We start from the raw sequence: 20274 nt of genomic DNA on the forward strand, positions 1-20274 counted from the left end.
GATGGTTCATGCCTAGATCCTTTAATTCATTTGGGATTGCAGACTGGTGATGCTCTAATTCTATTACTCACTCTTCATTTCTTAGCTGGAATGCTATTTGGTTATACAGGGTATAGTTTATATAGGAAAAGTAGGATAAATGCTTGATGATCTCCTTTTATCAATTCGAAAAAATGAGCTGTCTCATTAGTATGCTCCAAGTGACCAATAGGTTTTATTTTGCTCTATTATCTTTATAAACTAATGAAATAAATGTATTTGATGTATTTAAATCCTTTGCTGTTAGAATTCATATTGATGCTCAATGGTCTCATCTTTGGTCAGTGGGAGCCCCTTTATTTATTTATTTATTTATTAATGTTTTATTTCTTAGAGAGAGAGAGAGACGGCGTGAGCAGGGGAGGGTCAGACAGAGAGGGAGACACAGAATCTGAAGCAGGCTCCAGGCTCTGAGCTGTCAGCACAGAGCCCGATGCGGGGCTTGAACCCAAGAACCGTGAGCTCATGACTTGGGTTGAAGTCAGACGCTTAACTGACTGAGCCACCCAGGTGCCCCAATGGGAGCCCCTTTAAATTGTCTCCAGAGCCCTTTAGACATGACTCAACTCTATAGTCTCTGATACTCTCTGTTGTCGGGTATGACTAGATGTTCGAAGCTCATCTTGTATTTCTCCTGCCCCTAGAATGAGTTCTTTATAAGAAGCCCTTATTCCTTTTAGTGGAAAGAGTATTTCAAGATCACAATTTGGGCACTAGTGTGCTCATTGCTACGTTTTTGTCCATTCCTTCTAGAACTTTTCATCAGACAAAGCTGGGAAATAATAGTTTTTGTTTTTGTTTTAAAGATAAAATGCATCATTTTCAAATTCATGACTATAAGATTTTTACTTAACCTTTTTAAATTAAATTTATTTTCTTCCTTTCTTCACACCAAGAATCTCATTTCTCAGTAATGTTAGAAATAAGAAAGTTGGAACATCACATCATAACTCATTTGCTTTACCCCAAATTATACACATGACAATCTCAGATACCAACAGTATAAACTTCAACATTTCCTTATTAGTGTTTTTGTTTGTTTTAAATAGCTCCTCTCATCCTTAGGCTGTATTACATAGAGGGTGCCACTCAAATCACTTTGTTTTAAAGTCCCTTAGAATGTTTCTTTCTGATGATTATGCGGCCAACTAGATACACATTTATGTTCATTTGTTTCATTTCATCTTTTGATTTTAAGGATTGCTTTTCTTTATGAATTATTTAAACATCTACATGATTCCAAAGTTAAATCTACCAGATGAGACCCATCTTAAGAAGTCTAATTTCTGTTTGTTTCTTCTCTACCTTATTTCTTCTCCACTTCCCCAGGGAGGTATTACTGTTTTTACTTTATGGTTGTCCTTTTATTGTTTAAAAAATATAATCAAATATATTTATTAAATATAAGCAAATATATTTGTATGCTCTGTTCTCATATGAGCTGTAGCATAGTTTACAATTTACCTAATCTTGCTTTCTTCACTTAACCATATATTTTGCAGCTTTTAATAGATTTTTGTTAATGAGTTGATAGATACAAGAAATGTAGACTTAAAGGCAGAAGGGCAAGAGATATTTTTCCCAATATTTCTCTTCTCCCCAGCCCCTTTCCCTACACCAACAAGTATACTGTGGACTCCAGGCTCCAGGCTTTCTGGCTTGCTCTTTTTATTTTGCAGATCTCTTTAGGACTCATCCCTCTCCTTCCTCCTCTCCTACTAACTACACCCAGCAACAACTCCAGGTACCAGGTACTGGGATCATTTTGAGAAAAAGATAACAGACCCAAAATGGAGTCATATATGCTAAACTCCATGTTACCAAACAGAGACTTAACTACAGTTTCGGCTCTCCCAGAAATGGAATCTTAAACCAGTCAATCAGGAATGGCCTGATCAGCACCAGTAAGGTATTCTGTCCGATAGATGAACCCCGGCCACCCCCTAAAGGAAAGTGACCTTGCAGGAACCAATTGCTCACCTGGTATAACTTCTTTGTTTTCCTTCTTTCTAGCCATACAAGTCTTTTGTTTTGTATAGCATTTCAGAGGTCCTTACTATCTGCTAAATTTGATGCCGTCTGATTCATGAATCACTGATCTTTAAAGTTTACTCTGTTGAATTTGGTTTTAATAGACTATCTATCTATCTATCTAGATATAGATATCATATATATATATATCTCATTCAAAGACACCTTTGATCTTTGGGATGTGTAACTGCAAAATGCAAATGGGAATACCCATCTAAAAGAAGAGATCTTATTGGTTGGGAAGTAGGAACATTGTTCTTTAAACAAATTCCATAGAAAGAAATCCAGTTAAGAATGGATCCACTCACACTGGTGGTTTTCAGTTCTCTTGTCCATCTTGAAAATCTTTTTTCTGCTACACTAATCTGGTTTCCTTCCTAACCAGGAATTACTTGCTCATCTCTACTTCAGTGTCATGAACATGCACTTCCCTCACCTGGAATGTCTTCTGCTTCCCTCAACAGTTGGCTAAAAACTCATAGTCTGTAGGAAGCTCATCTGACCAACTCCACTCGGTCAGGATCTTTTTGTATTCTACACGCCTCAAGTTCAGTGTTGTCAGATTTAGCGAACAATAATATAGGATGCCCAGTTAATTTGAATTTCTGATAATTAACAAATACCCTTTTCCCCTCTTTTCAGCACGGGACATGCTTATACTAAAAATTATTTGTCGTTTATGATATTCACATTTTACTGGGGGTCTTGTATTTTATCCGGGGACTCCAGTTTAAAGATGGTGAAACAAAGCCCCTCCCAACATTGTTACACTTTATTGTGTTGCTTTCAAATTTTTCTGTGTTATTTTATGTGTATATTCTGCTTGCAAAGTATAAACCCCTTGAAAGTGGAAAGTGTGTCTTTTGTTTTTGATGCCTCCTCCTCCCCCTCCCCGCTCCCCACCCTAGGCTGATCGTCCGTGTTGAGCTCATGTTTGATGAATGAATACATCCGGGGAGCTTTGTTTTGGATTAAAGAGAAAACAACCTCCATCCTTGAGAGAAATCTTTGAATGAGACATAAAATACCATAGAGCTGATGTAAAAATTATTTTTAAAACCAATCTAAATTTCTGAGGCTGATTAGAGTACAGTCAGAAGTTATTACTGTATTTTCTTCTTACAAAACTGTACTATTACCTTACCCATGAGATACATTTTCATTACATTTTGTAGCTGCTTCTTGCTTCCCTTTAAAAAAGTGTAGTGGCAGTTCCTTCTCATCGCTTTATTCACTAAGCCACTGCAAGCACCTGCTGTCTGCCGGAATCACTATCTGCCATGTCACCATCTGGGTTGGTAAAACTGGATCCCTTTTGAATCCGCAGAAGGAGCCAACTTCAGTTTCGACTTCTCTCTGTGGCTAAGGATTAGCTGACTCCTAAACGTTCAAACATAGAGGCTACTCTTTGAAGGCCATTTATTTGTTCTTAGCATTGACACTGTGGGCGTAGAGGTAAGACGCTAGCGAATTCAGTAACCAAGCATCAGGGTTTCTGTTAACAATGGAGTGGGGTGCGATGAAAAACCTGGGACCACGGGCTGCAGTTATGAAAACAGTTTGGTTTGCTGTTAATTCTCCACACAAAATGTTCGCGTGTGCGTCAGGGTTTTGACATTTTAATCTTGGGGTTTGAAAGAACTGGCAAAGTTGCAAAGAGAAAACATAAGGAAGGGGCAGTGGCGGGGGAGTTGTTTGGTCCCTGGGACAGGAACGNAAAAAAAAAAAAAAGGAGGAGGTGGAGGAGGAGCTGTTCTTTTCATCTAAAAGGAACAAAAAGGGAAGTGGTAGTATAAAGGGGGAGAAATGTGTGTCTGGTGAACCTAATCAGGGGAATTCTCAGGCAGGCAGTAGCTGGGGGCCTGTGGTAGGAAGAAAGGAAGTGGGAACAGAATAAGAGGAACCCTTTTTAGCCCTTAGCCCACTGGGGAGGCTGGAAGGGGGACTGGAAGAGAAAGCAGCAGTAGCTGCTGGTTCTGAAGTCATCGTGGGCTGGAAAAGGGGGCCCCCTGACAAGGACAAGCTAGAATGAAGGGTGGGTATAAAGACGCCGTCGAAAAAAGTTCTGGTAAGAGGAGAGCTGCACTCAATTTGAAACAAAAGAGAAGAAAGGGAAATTATTAGAGAGTTACATTGTGGAGTCTATTTTAATTTTTTTTTTTAATGTTTTTATTCATTTCTAGGAGACAGAGAGAGAGACAGCGTGAGCAGGGGAGGGTCAGAGAGAGAGGGAGACACAGACTCTGAAACAGGCTCCAGGCTCTGAGCTGGCAGTCAGCACAGAGCCCGACGCGGGGCTCGAACCCACGAACCGCAAGATCATGACCTAAGCGAAAGTCGGACGCTTAACCGACTAAGCCACCCAGGCGCCCCTGGAGTCTATTTTAAAACAATTATTTTTTGTTACTAAATTTGAAAATTTAAAAATCTTTCAGTTTTTTAAGAAGTCTGTTATGAACGGCTGTCATTTGAGGTCTCTTGTATTTGAGCGTACAGCACCACCATCAGAATTTTTTCCCAAGCTATAAAGAGCTTCAATTAAAATATCACCTGTAAGTTCACCACCCAGATATTATAATCATCGTTAGTAACATTTTGATACTTAGACTTCTGGAAAATGCGTGTGTTGACGTATATTGGATATGTAAAGAAGCAGTGAGATCACTGTATATAATAATGGTTGTAGCAAAGACCTGCCAAGAGCTTAGTATATGCCAGGCCCTACTCAGTGCTTTCCCTGAAATACTGCATTGAATCCTCACAAAACCCCAGTAAGGTGGTACTTTCATTCCCACTTTATAAATGAAGCCCAGAGAGGTTAAGAAACTTGCTCAATGGGCTCCTGGGTGGCTCAGTTGGTTGAGCGTCCGACTTCGGCTCAGGTCATGATCACACGGTTCATGGGCTCGAGCCCCGCGTCGGGTTCTGTGCTGACAGCTAGCTCAGAGCCTGGAGCCTGTTTCAGATTCTGTGTCTCCCTCTCTCTCTGACCCTCCACTGCTCATGCTGTCTCTCTCTTATAAATAAACAAAACATTAGAAAGAATTTAAAAAAAAAGAAACTTGCTCAAGATCACATAGCTAATAGTTGGGATTTGATCCCAGACCATCTGATTCTGGATGCGCTTTTAAATCACAATTGTTACAAACTATCTTTCATATTAGTGCTTGGCATTAGATGCTAAAAATAATATCTAATGGACATCTTTTCATGTCAATATAGTTCTTCACCATTAGTATCAAATATACGTACTCAGTCCTCTTCTGATGGGTATATGGGTTGTTTCACATTTTTTGCTACTGTGTACATATATCTTTGTTCATTTACTTTTTAAAATAATTTACTTCTTTTTTTTAATATTTTTATTTATTTCTAGGAGAGAGAGAGAGAGAGAGAGAGACAGCGTGAGCAGGGGAGGGTCAGAGAGAGAGGGAGTCACAGACTGAAACAGGCTTCAGGCTCCTAGCTGGCAGTCAGCACAGAGCCCGACGCTGGGCTCGAACCCACGAACCGCGAGATCATGACCTAAGCGAAAGTCAGACGCTCAACCGACTAAGCCACCCAGGCGCCCCTAAAATAATTTACTTCTAAAAACGGGATGGGGGGAGGGAATTGCGAATTCACTGTGAGAAAGATTTATCAATGACCATTCCACCAGCACTGGGCTCTGAAGGCTTGACTGCTCATCTTGGAGTTGGACTCACAAGTCAGAGGTTCCCTAGTGCCACCTAGTGGTACTATCTCTAAATTGTAGTAGCAGCATTTTGAGATCATTCAAGAACACTCCAGAAAGGATTTTGAGCAAAATGTGGTTCATTTTTCATTATTGTAAATAATACTGTAATTATCAAATTAATTCATATTTGAGATCACTTTTTTAAGGAAAAGAGTCATAAAAGTTCTATACATTGTCATAAAGCATAAACACAATTTTTTTTTGTCTCACTGTCATAGAATTTCACTTCTCTCTGGAATCTTAAAAAAAAACCCAAACAGAACAAAACAAAAACCCAGACTTACAGATACAGGGAGTAGTGACTGCTAGAGAGTAAGGGGGTTTGGGGGGTGCAAAATGGGTGAAGGGTACCATGAAATACAAACTTCCAGTTTTAAAATAAGTCATGGGGGGGTGCCTGGGTGGCTCAGTCAGTTAAGTGTCTGACTTTGGCTCAGGTCATGATCTCACAATTCGTGAGTTCAAGTCCTGGTGTCTGGCTCTGTGCTGACCACTCAGAGCCTGGAGCCTGCTTCGGATTCTATGTCTCCCTCTTCTCCCTGCCCTTCCCGTGCTCGTGCTCTGTCTCTTTCTCAAAAATAAATAAACAGTAAAAAAAAAGTCATGAGGATGTAATGGACAGCATGGAGAATATAGTCAATAACATTGTATTAACTTTGCATGGTGACAGATGGCAACTAGACTTATTGAGGTGATCGTTTTGCAATCCATACAAAGTTTGAATCACTATGTTGTACACCTGAAAATAACAATATTGTCTGTTCAGTATACTAAAAGAAATAAATAATAGTATGGCAAAAAATCAGAAGAGAAAACACAATTTGTTAGTGATGAAAATATAAAGTTTAAGGTAAATTTTTTTGTCTCATGATCAATGTAATATGTATTACAGATGTAATAAAGAATAAAAACTACATTAAAATATAAGAAAAATAAAATGACCTGCAATTTCATCAGCCAATGAAATCACTTTTTAGGGACGATTTAGGTAAATTTTAATGCAATATTAAAAAAATAAGGCTAATGTTACAGTTATGTACAATTTAACAGCCTGCTTTTTTTTTTTTTTAAATGTAAGTAATTTATTGAGCACATGGATTACAAGTGGTACAACTGAAACTACAATGTATCTCTGGTAGAAAAAAAAACCGTGTAAGAAGAGACAAAATAGTAGAATGGAGCCTATAAAAGAGTCACAGTGCCTATTACCTCTGAATCAAATATTAACAAAATACTATGCAAACATTTAAATAGCACTTACTCCAGGCCAGGCACTGTTCTAAGCATTTTACATGTATTAACTCGTTTTTATACCTCATAATAAATAGGTTTAATACTCCTTTGTTGCAGATGAGTAAAGTAATGCACAAAAGCTGACTTGGTCAGGGTCACAGAACTAGTCAAAGGCAGAGTCAGATTTTGAACCCACATAGTTTGGAGTTCCTGCTTTTAACTACGCTTGATACTGCCTCTCCAAAAAAGCCGAATGCTTGGCGGCACGAGCATCCGGTTCATTTATGCCCATACACATAAGTTTATCCGCTTAAAATAACTGGGGAGACTGAAAAAATAAACTCATTCTGTTTCAGCGAGCGGTGGTTGTTAACACTGTTAAAAAACGGCAGTATTCTCAATTCTTGTCAACTTCTCGAGTCTACGAGATTTCACCTTCAGCCCGCAATACCCCGCCTCAACGTCTCAAGTTTCCTCTCCTCGCTCCTCTCCACCTACGCCCGTTTATTCCAGCGTTTTTCTACTGAAAATGCTACTGAAAAAACTCTGCCTCTGCAGCTTTGTACTACTGGCTAAATCTCAACTTCCTCACCTGTAAAATAACAATAATACCCGTCTAGCCTACCCTGCTAAAACTGAAAAAAAGGTGAAATGTGAAAGCCTTATACTGATATTAATTTTGATATCAATTTCTATCCTTGATAGTTATTTTCGTGTCCTTGTCTTCCCTACACGTTATGATAAAGAAACAGACCTTTCCGTTCAGAAACTTGAGTCCTTAAACTCACTTGCCTATCTAGCCAGCTCCGCGGGCGCCAACCTTGCTTTTCAATAGCCTGCTTTTTAAAAAAGCTTTTTTATTGTTGTTTCATTTTACAAGTTGACTTCCTCATGGGGCCCTTAAGATGAGGAACTTTGCTTTATTTTCTGCCATGTCATTAATACCCACAACAGGCTTTGGCAAATACTGGTTAATGAAGCCAAGTTTTTCAAGAGCTGAAATTTGTGTGTGTTTTTCTTTCCACTTTTCCTTCCTCCATTTCTACGAGGTGATGTCTTGATCTTACCTTAAGGGGAAATAGTTTCAATATTGTAATTTGCTGATTATTTAAGACCATTTTTATCTCTGGGCTTTGTTCTTTCTAAGAACTAAGTGAGGTGGAGTGAGAGACAAAAGGAATCCCCCAAATGAATTTAATTAGAAAACTTGCTATAAGAGAGGGGCGCCTGCAGGGTGCGGTCGGTTAAGCTTCTGACTCTTGATTTCGGCTCAGGTCAGGATCTCACGGTTCATGGGACTGAGCCCCGAGGTGGGCTCTGTGTTGAGTTATTGAACTGAGCGTGGAGCCTACTTCAGATTTTCTCTCTCTCCCTCTGCTTCTCCCCTGCTCATGCTCTCTCTGTCTCTCTCAAAATAAATAAGTAGGCATTAAAGAAAAACGTACTGTAAGAGAGAAGGAGAGAAGTCATTAGGCAGGTGATTCAGTGGGGAGAGCCAGGGGGTGCCGGCCAGAAAAACAAGTTCAATCCCCAGGTCCCCGTGCTCATCCCTTAACCAAACCCCTTGATTTCCTGGTGTGGAAAACTCCAGCTGTGCCTCTAGAGACTTCTGCAGCCCCCGTCGTCTGGGAGTTTGGAAGCCTGATGTGTGTATGGGGCAGGGCCGGGGTAAGTGTCATCTCACACCAAGGAGAGGCAGATGTGTGAGAAATGAGGCCCCAGCAGAGAAAGGGGGGGCGGGGCTGGCTGTGCCAACAGGGGGACCCAAGCAGTGACACGCGGCCCCACCGGACGCAGAAGGGCCCTGAACATTTTCAATCAGCTTTGAACAAGGGCTCTCACATTTTCACTTTGCACCGGGTCCCACAGGTTCTGAGGTGATCGCGGTGGGGAACAGGATGGAGGCAGAGGACAGAAGAGACGCGGCGCGGCCGGAGGAGAGCGCAGGGTACGCAGGGAAAGGGACCCAGTCCCTCTCTTACCTGGGCCCCCCAAGCCCACACCAAATGCTCCACCCACTACCTGAATCCTGGGGTCCCCATCAGCCTCCTTCGCATAGCCCACAGCCCCGAAGCAGACAAACCTTCTGGTATCTAGTCTTCACAGACAGTTGTGTCAGGAACCGTCTTTTAGACTAGTGGCTTTTTTTTCCGTTTCTGTGAATTCAGCAGAACTTGCGCCTTAATACACTTAGTATTTCCAGGGGTGGCTCGTATCTAATTTGCCTGACATTCACGCACAGGTGTGCAGAATAGAGGTTAGAGAACCTCTGTCAGGGTGTCACGCGGGTGAGGGCCGTGAGTGGCCACCCCGACCCTGCTCGGGCATTCCTTTGTCTTCCCAGACACAAAGCAGCCAAGAGAATTGAAAGACATTCTTTGAAGAGTCTGTGGCAGCTCATCCTTTGCAGAGGCAGTGAAGCCGCGGAGGCCAGGCAATAGGGTTCTAGAAGTGAAAGCAGGCCTAGAAAGAGAGCTGACTTATAATCACTAAGCGTAAGCAGTTGTCTTTAACAGAATCCCGGACAATGAACTCGCACAGCTGAATTGACAGGTTACCTGTTGACATTAGACAGAACCGAGGGCTAAGCTACCAGGAGGGCATTTAATACGTATTTATCCGTCTTAAACAACATGCCAGGTGCCGACGGGCGCTTTATATATATTATTTCACCGAATGCTCGCAACATCCCGGGTGGTGAAACACAGTTGTTGGTGTCAGTTTACGGATGAAGAAACACAGATACAGAGGCTAAAAATCTGTCTTAGGTCCCAGTAGTGGAATCGATACGCAGAGAGGTTTGTGAGGGTGGTGAAGGTGGTCCTCAGGGAATACGGGGATGGCTAAGGTCTTACTTAGTCATTCCCAGAGGTAAACAAAATGACTCATTGGAGTCTTCAAGGTCCCCTTCTGCCCTCTGAGTTTCCTCCAACACTAAATGCCCTATCCGGAGTTGGGGGCTCGGGGCTTAGACTTCTCAATCTTATCTTAGATTTCTTATATTACCGCCCCTCCCCCCATCTCAGACTTCTCATCTCTTAAGGGGACGGTCAGAGTGACATGGTCTATAAGAGCAGAGTTCTTTATTACACCTTTATTATCACTAACCTCTGATGGAAATGTAGTATTTCCTTCAATTACGAACATAGGCAGTGAACTACAGTCTTATTTGCAGGATCTGAGACTTTCTTCTTCTTTTTTAAATGTTTTTATTAATTTTTGAGAGAGAAAGAGGGATGGAGGGAGAGAATGAGCAGGAGAGGGGCAGAGAGACAGGGAGACTCAGAATCCGAAGCAGGCTCCAGGCTCCAGGCTCTGAGCTGTCAGCACAGAGCCCAATACGGGGCTCGAACTCACAGACTGCGAGATCATGACGTGAGCTGAAGTCGGACACTTAACCGACAGAGCCCCTCAGGTGCCCCGGGATCTGAGACTTTCTCAACAGTAGAAATCACATATATTTTCATTTCACATTATGGGAGTTGTAGAGATTTCTCAATATCACTTACTCCCTTCACTGCTTTGAAATGATAATAGTTAAGAGACACATGGCTAGATCTTGTTATTGAACACATAGTACTACATTGCAAACTTCTGAGCATTTTGTTCTTGTGGTAAAGATAGATAACATGGAAGTCGTCATTTGAACCATTTTTAAGTGTACAATTTAGTGGCATTAGTTATATTTACACTGTTGTACAACCGACCCCAGGTTTGAACAATACTTTGATAGCTACATTTTAACGTAATAGGTGTCCCCTTGTTTATATCGCACATTTAAAAACATTAGCCTCAGAAGGGATCTATGTGCCATCAGACTTCTAGCAGGCTCTGAGACCCATCAAGATTAAGAAGTCCTTATTTATAAAGTCTTTCCACTTATAACATTCTGTGATTCCATGATTCTAAACCAATCAAACTTTCTTTTAACAAATGGGGATCATAATATGCCTCTGCTAGAGATCTACCCTCGGAAATGGCCACTTACCGAGCCTTGTGGGAGTGTTAGAGCACACCGCAGGCGGGCTCGGAGCATGTCCCTCGGTGGCATTAACATTCTGGGCACACTTGGGCATGTTGAAGATGCCCTGGAGCCCCGGGACCTGGGATCACGCGGCACAGGCTGCGGCTCTCTCTCCGAGCGCCTCCTGCGAACGCCACTGGCAGGAAGGGGACAGTGCTTCACTCCTGGGGCTCAGAACCCAGCCAGGGAACCGGAGATGGGGAGCAGGCCCGCTTCCCTGCGGCCCTCTCAGGATGGACCCCATTAGCTGGCCAGTCGGACTCAGCCACCTGTGCTATCAGACATTCGGCGTAGTTGGGACCGTATCCATTTATTCAATGTATTCATTTGCTCAGCCACGGAATACATTTTTATTGAGTGCCTACTCATGTGTCAGGATTACTTCAGTGAAAAAAAGGACACAAGTTTAGCTCTCATGGACCTTGCATTCAAGAGGAGGGAAGGCACAGAGAATGATCAAAATTTAAAAGTGCACCAAGGGCGCCCGGGTGGCTCAGTCAGTTGAGCATCTGACTTCGGCTCACATCAAGACCTCGTGGCTCATGGGTTCAAACCCCTTTGGGCCCGCTGCTGTCAGCCTGCCAGCGCAGCAAGGAACCCGCTTTGGATCTCTGTCCCACTCTCTCTGCCCCTCCTCTGCTTGTGCTCTCCCCAAAATAAATAAACATAAAAAAAAGGTACATTATATAGCATATAGTAATGATACATTTTGGGAAGTGCTAAAGTGCTCTGGGGGTGGGCTGGGTTGTAATAGTTGCTACAGTGTCCAGGGAGGGCATTACTGAGAAGGTAATTTTTTTACCTTTTTTCATTTTTTCAAAAATGTTTTATTTATTTGAGAGAGAGAGAGAGAGAGAGAATGAGTAGGGGAGGGGCAGAGAGACAGGGAGACACAGGATCTGAAGCAGGCTCCAGGCTCTGAGCTGTCAGCACAGAACCCGCTCGGGGCTTGAACCCAGGAACTGCGAGATCATGACCAGAGCCCAAGCTGGATGCTTAACCGACTGAGACATCCAGGTGCCCCAGAGAAGGTGACATTTGATTATAGATGTGAAAGAGGTTGAGAGAGTGAGAGTGCAGACATTTGAGGCCAGATATACCAGGCAAAGGGAGCAGTGCAAAGGTCCTGGGGCAGGAGCACACATGACATGTTTAAGAAACACCAAGGAGGCCAGTGTGGTTGGAGCTAAGGTGTGAGGTGGAGATGACAGACTGGTTATAGGAGTCAGCTCCTAGAGGGTCTTTCAGGAAACTGGGCTTTTACTTTGAGAAAGATCGGAAGCTATTGGAGGGTTTTGAGTAGCTAAGGACAACATCTGCTTTCAGTTTTTGCAGTATCAGTAGGAGGACAAGGTCTGAAAGTGCAGAGACCAGTAGAAGGCTGTTGCAGTCATTCAGGAGAGGTCATGGTAGGTCACACCAGGCTGGTGATGGTGGAAGGGCAAAAAGTGGTCAGATTGTGCATATGTTTGAAGGTCAAGCTGACGGGATTTGCTAATGGATGGAATGGGAGGTATGATAGGAATACAGGAACCACGGATGATTTCAAGGTTTTTGACTCCAGCAGTGTGAAAGATGGGGACAGTTATGTTGTGGGTGTCTACTTTATGGCAGGCCAGATTTACACCTCAGGGAGACAACAGTGAATGGAGCACAGTCCCTGCCTTCAAGCAGCTTATAGTCCAGAGGGTGGGGTGAGCAAGACAGCAAAACAGGCAGCCATCATTCACTTTCATAAGCCTTGTACCATCTCGAGAAATTCCAGGGCGTCCTTACGAGTCTTGTCTTCATCTGTCTAAGCAGATACTAAAAGTCCTTATGGTGGGTTTCTACACTGAATGAACAAAATAAAGCATGCAAAGCACTTAGCACAGCACCTGAGATGTAGTAAATGTGAGCCGATATTCAGGGCCATCACACATTAGCAATCTTTGGCATAGATTTTATTTGGTGCCTCAAGGGCAACTATATTTCCTGATTATAATTTTTTGGTTGGAATTTTATCGGTTGAACAGTTAAACTTCTTGCCCATCAATGGTTGTCTCTATGGTAAAATAGGAGCACCTTCTGAAATGAGAACTGAGTTATATCTTCATTGGGATTCCAGTAAATGTGGGGTACAGAAGGGCAGGGGAAAACACACACAATTTATATTATCATTTGAAAATGAATGCATGCCACATAGTATTCCTTTCATCCGTTGTGCTTTGAGCTTTCGGGTGATATTATTTCGAAGGGCTCAGATTTCTGGATTTGATAGCTTAGTAAATTATCTGTTGATCTCCTTGGCAAAGAGGAGTGGGAGTTTATGAATATTCGTTTAGACAAATATAGCTTATGACGGACATTCGATTGTTCTATCACCATCTTTAAAAGACATAGTCATGTACAGCCAGATATGATCTCTCCACAGCCTGGCTATTATTCATAGGGCTGATGAGGAAATGAGAGATGGGAATGAGGAAGAACTTTTTACCAGAGGCCCAAAGCTGCAAAGCTCCTCATTTCTTACTTCTATAAACCAAGAGATCAGCCAACGAATACAGCACCCAGCACAGTTCTGTTTGCACAGTGTCTGCACTTACTTACATGAATGACTGAGGGAGTCTGAGCGCTGAGTCAGGCAGGGACAGGTATCAATATGCTTTACAGAAAAACAATGGCACTTAGTGATCAATCAGCGCGAGATGCTTTTTTCCCCAGTTTGTTCACTGACATTACACCCTGTCATCCCGACACCTATTTAGTGAGTGGCCAGATGGGTGTCCTCAACTCCGATTTGCAGAAGACACGAGGGGAACCCAGTCACCTGCCCAAGGTCAAACTCTGAGATGGTGGTGCGTCCCCAAATCATCATGGGATGTGCTGCCACCAGCACGGAGCTGCTTCTTGAAATCGACACCCTGACACTCAGATTCTGAGATTCCGACCCAGTTGAGACAGGCTTACAAAGCACATGGTGGCCTCTCCTATGAGATCAGGTGTGGCCCAAATCTCTCCCCACTAGAAGCCTCTGGCCCCTCTCACTCCATGCCCAGAGTTCCAGCCTCTCTGCCTCGCCTAAGCCCAGATGCCACTCTGGGAAGCAGGGACGAGGACTCTCAGGCTCTGAGTTCCCGGCCTCATCATAAAATCACCTTGCTGATGGCACTACCCTGACCCTGGTGGCCCCATGTTTGAGGGCGGGTTTCTGTCCTAGGTAACCCAGTCTTGGGACATTGAGTTTTAGCACCTGGGTTCATTGCTTGTTAGTTACTCACCTTCTTTGTTGCTGGTCTGTGTTCCCAATAGATTTATCTGTCTGGATTTTGGCGTTTTCTGTGTTTCTCAGGTCCTTGCCTTCACTGCAGCTGCTCAGAATCCCTTCTTTAGGGTTTATGGATGCCTCATGGTTGCTCTGCAAAGGTAAAATGCCCTTGGTATGAACGATTGCTCTGCTACCGCGCTGGACTTTATGCCTCAGCTGTCTTCCCAGCACAGGGCTCCCACGGTCACGGGAATCCTCCCTGCCTGTCCGGGAGCAGGCCGGTCCTGCCTGGCCCCCCGATCCCTCCTGGCACAGAGCAACCTGGGCTCAAGTCGGTGCATCTGAGGTCAGGCACCAGTGCCCTGCTGAGCCACATGGGGAGGACTGTGGGCCCCCATGTACTCTTAGCAAATGTCCTCCCATAGTTTGAATCATCCCCTAACACGGCTATATGTGAAGTCCCGTGTTACTCAATGTGTTGGCCTGCCATCGTCAACTCGCATCAACCCGCCCCGTGGGAGACTCAACAGGCAGGGCCTGGGAACAGTAGGCTGATTGGAAATGAAAATCATTATTGTACAACGCAGAGCCATAAAACAGTCTGTCTTGGGGCGCCTGAGCGGCTCAGTGGTTGTGCATCCGACTTCAGCTCAGGTCACGATCTCGCAGTTCACAGGTTCGAACCCCATGCTGGGCTCTGTGCTGACAGCTCAGAGCCCGGAGCCTGCTTTGGATTCTGTGTCTCCCTCTCTCTCTCTGCTCTTCCCCAACTCACGCTCTGTCTCTCTCTCTCTCAAAACTAAAATAAACATTAAGACATTTTTAAAAAAGGAGACTAGAGCACATTTTGGGCTAAAAGGGAATGTTAGGTACCATTAAGGAGTGAATTACACCACAAAGCTACCATCCAAAAGAAAATCAGGCCAAGTTTGAAATAATTGCCGACTGAGACCCACATCCCCTGAGCTGAGGGCCTGGTGTAAGTCCTACTATTTTGCCCTGGGGCACCCCACCTTCACGTTGCCTGCAGACCGGATAGCTAAGAGCGTTGCCCTAGGACCCCCCACAGCAAGAGGCCAGGGGACTCCGAGTCCTGGCTGGAGAAGCGTTTGGAAGACGGGGCAGAAACTCGGGGGACCTACAGGAGTTAGTCTGCAACCTCAGGAGCTTCTCAGGGATAATCTGGAATCAACCCCTGTATGAGGAGGTCAGGGAGAGACTGAAGAAAGAGGCAGGCCACACCAGATTGGCAGGTGGCAGATTTAATAAGCGAAAGGACTTACAGAAAAGCTACATCGGATGCCATATGATGAGTACATCTCTGTCTCTGCCTGCCAGAATCTTAAAGATTTATACAGAGGCCTTAACTGGGTTCAGCCACATATGCTGTGCCGATGAGCTGAACAACAGGTCGTTATCTCAAGGCTATGTCCTTAGGGCAGCTTACGGGAGTGGAAGGGCAAGCGCAGAATGCACATTCCAAGGGGGGGGGTTCGGGGAAAGAGTGGGGAGCTCTGATTGCCAGTGTCCAGATCCTGGGTAAACTGGTGGTCACATCCTCTTGAAGACCTCCCCCAACAAAAGGTCCTGGTGAAGGCAGAGGTGAGGCTGAAGCAGCCATGGAGTCTCACACAGCTCTGACAGAGGGAGAGGCCAGCCTAGGAGTGAGTCCACCCTCAGACATAGGAATTAGTGACATGCTGGTAAACTAGTTCTCAGGAGGAAAAAAAAAAAGCCCAATTCATAGAGTTTGCTGATTTCTGTGGTGTAAATACTCCTGCTATGGCTGACTGCAAGCTATCAACATGATGTTACTGAACATAGAGCTGAGAAAAGATATATATGGGAGAACCTGGGGGGCTCAGTCAGTTGGGTGTCCGACTTTGGCTCACGTCATGATCTCACAGTTCGTGAGTTTGAGTCCCACACTGGGCTCTGTGCTGACAGCTCAGAGCCTGGAGCCTGTTTCGGATTCTGTGTCTCCCTCTCTCTCTGCTTCTCTCCCACTCATGCACTCGTGCTCACATACTCTCACTCTCTCTCACAAAAATAAATAAACATTAAAAAATTTTTTTTAGGGGCGCCTGAGTGGCTAGCTGGTTAAGCGTCTGACTTTGGCTCAGGTCATGATCTCACAGTTCGTGGGTTCGAGCCCTGCATCGGGCTCTGTGCTGACAGCTCAGAGCCTGGAGCCTGTTTCGGATTCTGTGTCTCCCTCTCTCTCTGACCATCCCCCCACCTGCTCACACTGTCTTTCTCTCTCTCAGAAATAAATAAACATTAAACAAAATTTAAAAAATTTTTTTAAAACACTCTAAACAAGAAAAGGTATATATGCTTGGTTCTTGATAGTCACTATGAGCTGGCCCCAGAACACCATTATCATTAGTGGAAGCGGTGACCAGAGGGACAAGGGACCATGACCCTGATTGCCACAGAGGCTAAGGAGAGCCCAGAATAAAAATAAAAAAGGATCCAGATGCTGTTTTCACACTCTCTTTCCCTGTCTGTGAAGTAACATTATCCAAAGAAGGCCTACATTTTCTCTGCATATCTGAGTTGAACTAATAGTAGATTAGGGGCCATCCTACATATGGGATAAAATCTAAGCTTCAGTATGTGGCATTTGGGGCTAAATGATCTGCTCCTGCCTGTTTCCAGATTCATTTCTTATTTTTTGCTATGTGCATTTTTTTTTTTTTTTTTTTTTTCTTTGCCTGCCTAACTTCTGTGTATGTTTAAAGACTTAATTCGGACATCAAAAAGCCTCTCTGAATTCTTTTTTTTTTTCAGTTTTTAATGTTTTATTTATTTTTGAGAGAGAGAGAGAGAGAGAAACAGCATGAGCAGGGGAGGGTCAGAGAGAGAGGGAGACACAGAATCTGAAGACAGGCTCCAGGCTCTGAGCTAGCTGTCAGCAAAGAGCCCAACATGGGGCTCGAACCCACAAACTGTGAGATAATGACCTGAGGCGAAGTCAGACGCTTAACTGACTGAGCCACCAGGCGCCCCACTCTGAATTCTTTAGAATTAGTGTGCCCAGGAGAATATCCCACAACAGCTGAAGTATTCTATATTTGCACTGTCTCACATGGTAGCCATTAGCCACATATGGCTTTTGAGCACTTGAAACGTGGCTGATGTGACTAAGGAACTGAATTTTAAATTTTAGTTAATTTTAATTAATTTAAGTAGCCACATGTGGTTTAATGGCTACCATATTGGGTAGTGCGGCTCTATATTGACGTGGGTGCCGTTCTTCGTGCTCATAAAATACATTGTGTGTTGCTTTCACTTTGCATTTACCTTATTAAATATGTCACATTTGTTGTTTTTCTTTGCTTGTCTCCCCACCAGATGTTGCCCTCATTGAGGGAAAGGAATGTGCTTACAACATGGCAGACCCTCAATGTCGTTGAATGTGTGAATAGTGCTGGATCTTTCCGACACTGGTATCTGCCTCTTAGACTTTCCCCTGTAGACTCAGCTGCCTGAATGGGCCTTTATGTGCAGGCCACCAACTAGACTTGACGTTCTTCTAGACTCACTTCATTTCACTTGAATTTCCACATCAGTAGTTGGCTTTCCTGGAATAACAGCTCACTTTTCACTTCAGTACTCCACCTAGATTAGCAACTAAGGCTTTACCTGGACCATAACTCAAGGTAGCCATCTTTCCATCTCTGGACTGATGTGTTGGTTTCCTTTATCTTCTGATTCATGCTTCTATATGCTGACCCTTACAGTTATATCCCCCGACTTTATGTACATCGAGCCCTATTTTAACCTATATCAAAAGTGTACCGACATTTGGCTTGAGTCTTGCCCTTTTTCAATAATTTCCCACCTGCCACCTCTGAAGAATTGGTTTTGCCTCACTGGTCTATAAGAAATACACATTTTCTTTTACAATCATCATCATTACTCTCTAAATAGATATTCCCATCCAAGAGCTTCCTCCAGGCCCTTTAAACCTTGATCCTATAATTACTGTCAGCCTCTCTTGTACCCTGGTCATTTTGCCTAACTATAAGGTTTAAAATAAGCCAGGTAATTAGCTCAGTGGGAATTAATATGTATTGTTCACTCTTTGTTTTCAAAAATATAAAAATGCCTAATAAATATCCAGACTGAGTATTAAATAACATTTTATGTAAGGAGGTCCTATAACTCTCTCCTTTATCCTGTTCATGGGATGAATTACACTGACTTTCAAGTATAAATCAGTATTATATTCTTGGAATAAACCCAGCTTGGATGTGATAGATCAGCCTCTTATAGCTAAACTTGGTTGCTAGTATTTTCTTTTGGATTTTGGTATTTATGTTCATAAGAGAGATTGGTTTGCCCTTTTCCTTTCTGGTACTATCATTGTCTATTTTTCATGTTATGATCATGAAGGTCTGATAAAGTACAGTTGGAGTCTAAATACTCCATCCGTCTTGCTGTTTGGGTGAGAGAACTTGGAGGCAGGAGGTATTGCAGATTTCCCCTGTGGACTCAGGCTTTGGATAATCCCAGTGGCAAATTGTCTGATAACCCGCTCTCTTTTCTCTGCTTCCCTTCCTTGTCTCACTTCCCCACTACCCTACCAATGTTTCCTCTAATCACCCCCGTATACTCAAATCATTCTCTTGGAATCTGCTTCTGAGAAGAACATAAGCGAGGAATGGTGGGTTCTCAATTCCTGACTGTTTTGGTAGCTTCTGAAAACTTGCACACAGGTGAATGTGGACTTCTAGCCAACTCTTCTAGTTGTTCTTGGTGACAGAGTCAGTTGAGTATAATCTAGTCCATCATGGCTGAAAACAGAAATGCTTAATGATATTCTATGTACACATCATGTATCTATCATAAAAAAGAAAATGCCTATGTGCAATTTGGTAACTTTCCTAATAGTTGAGTTCAGTCTTTGATATCTATGAGTTCTGATTTAAAGTAACCCTGGTAACATAGACACTTTTTTTTAAGTTTGTTTATTTATTTTGAGAGAGAGAGAGGGAGAGAGAGAGAAAATGCACAATGTGGAGGGACAGAGAGAGAGAAAGAGAATCCGAAGGGGGTTTGAGTCTCAATCTCATGAACCGTGAGATCATGACCTGACCCAAAATCAAGAGTCAGATGCTTAACAGACTGAGCCACCCAGGTGCCCCAACATAGCCACTCTTAATGTTTATTATTCACTCTGAAAGCTTACCTTGGAGTCAGATCTCTCTTGAGGAAGGTTCACAATTCTGGGACTTAGGCCAGTTTGGGGTTCTCCTACTTCTCCATCACCTGTGTTCTTGTGTGTACATGGCATTACCCTGGTAATTAAAGGTAAGCCTTAGTTTATGCTTGTAACTTCCTTATTGCCTTGGAAGTTTGCCTCCTGTTTCCCCTCCATCTTGTCAAAGAAGAAGAAGACACAGTAGACAATGAACCTCATGTTCACTATGACAACAACATTTCGTTCTCCTGAACAACTGTGAATGCCAAGAAGTTGAAGCCTGGCCACACCTGAATCCTAAGCATATTACAGAGCAAACAAGAGTTGTTTAAGTCATGATATGATCTGAGAATAAATTCAACAATATGACCTCATTCCAAGTGGGATCAGTTTTTGTTTTTAATGTATTTATAGAATCAAGGTTCAGACTTCCAACGGAATGAGAGAAAGGGATAGAGGTCAATAAAGAGGGTGAGAAAATCGGTCAAAAGGAGCCCCGGGGCATTCCATTTAAAAAAAAATATGTTTTTGGCCAGCCAGAAAGTGATCATAATGGTTGTAAATGAGCAATAGTCATAAGAGAAAGATCTAAGTAACTTTTCATTACTTGGCAATGTTTTTAATTTGGCTGGATCTGACACTAAGCGGGGAGGGAGAAAGCCAGCCCATAATTCTAAAACTAAATTAAAACTGCTCTTGAGACATCTGTAGATTTTGATCTTGGAGAATAATTGGTTTTTGTTTCAGTTCATGAA

The 20274-nt window shown here is 43.2% G+C and overlaps 1 long non-coding RNA gene across 1 annotated transcript in view; it reads left to right on the forward strand.

Moving 5' to 3' along the window:
* LOC144218324 (uncharacterized) overlaps window positions 1-20274 on the forward strand; it is a 70453-nt gene that overhangs the window by 34009 nt on the left and 16170 nt on the right. The gene's annotated exons all lie outside the window — the stretch shown is intronic.

Source organism: Crocuta crocuta, unplaced genomic scaffold (genome assembly GCF_008692635.1).
Source record: "Crocuta crocuta isolate KB4526 unplaced genomic scaffold, BGI_CrCroc_1.0 scaffold39, whole genome shotgun sequence".
NCBI lineage: Eukaryota > Metazoa > Chordata > Mammalia > Carnivora > Hyaenidae > Crocuta > Crocuta crocuta.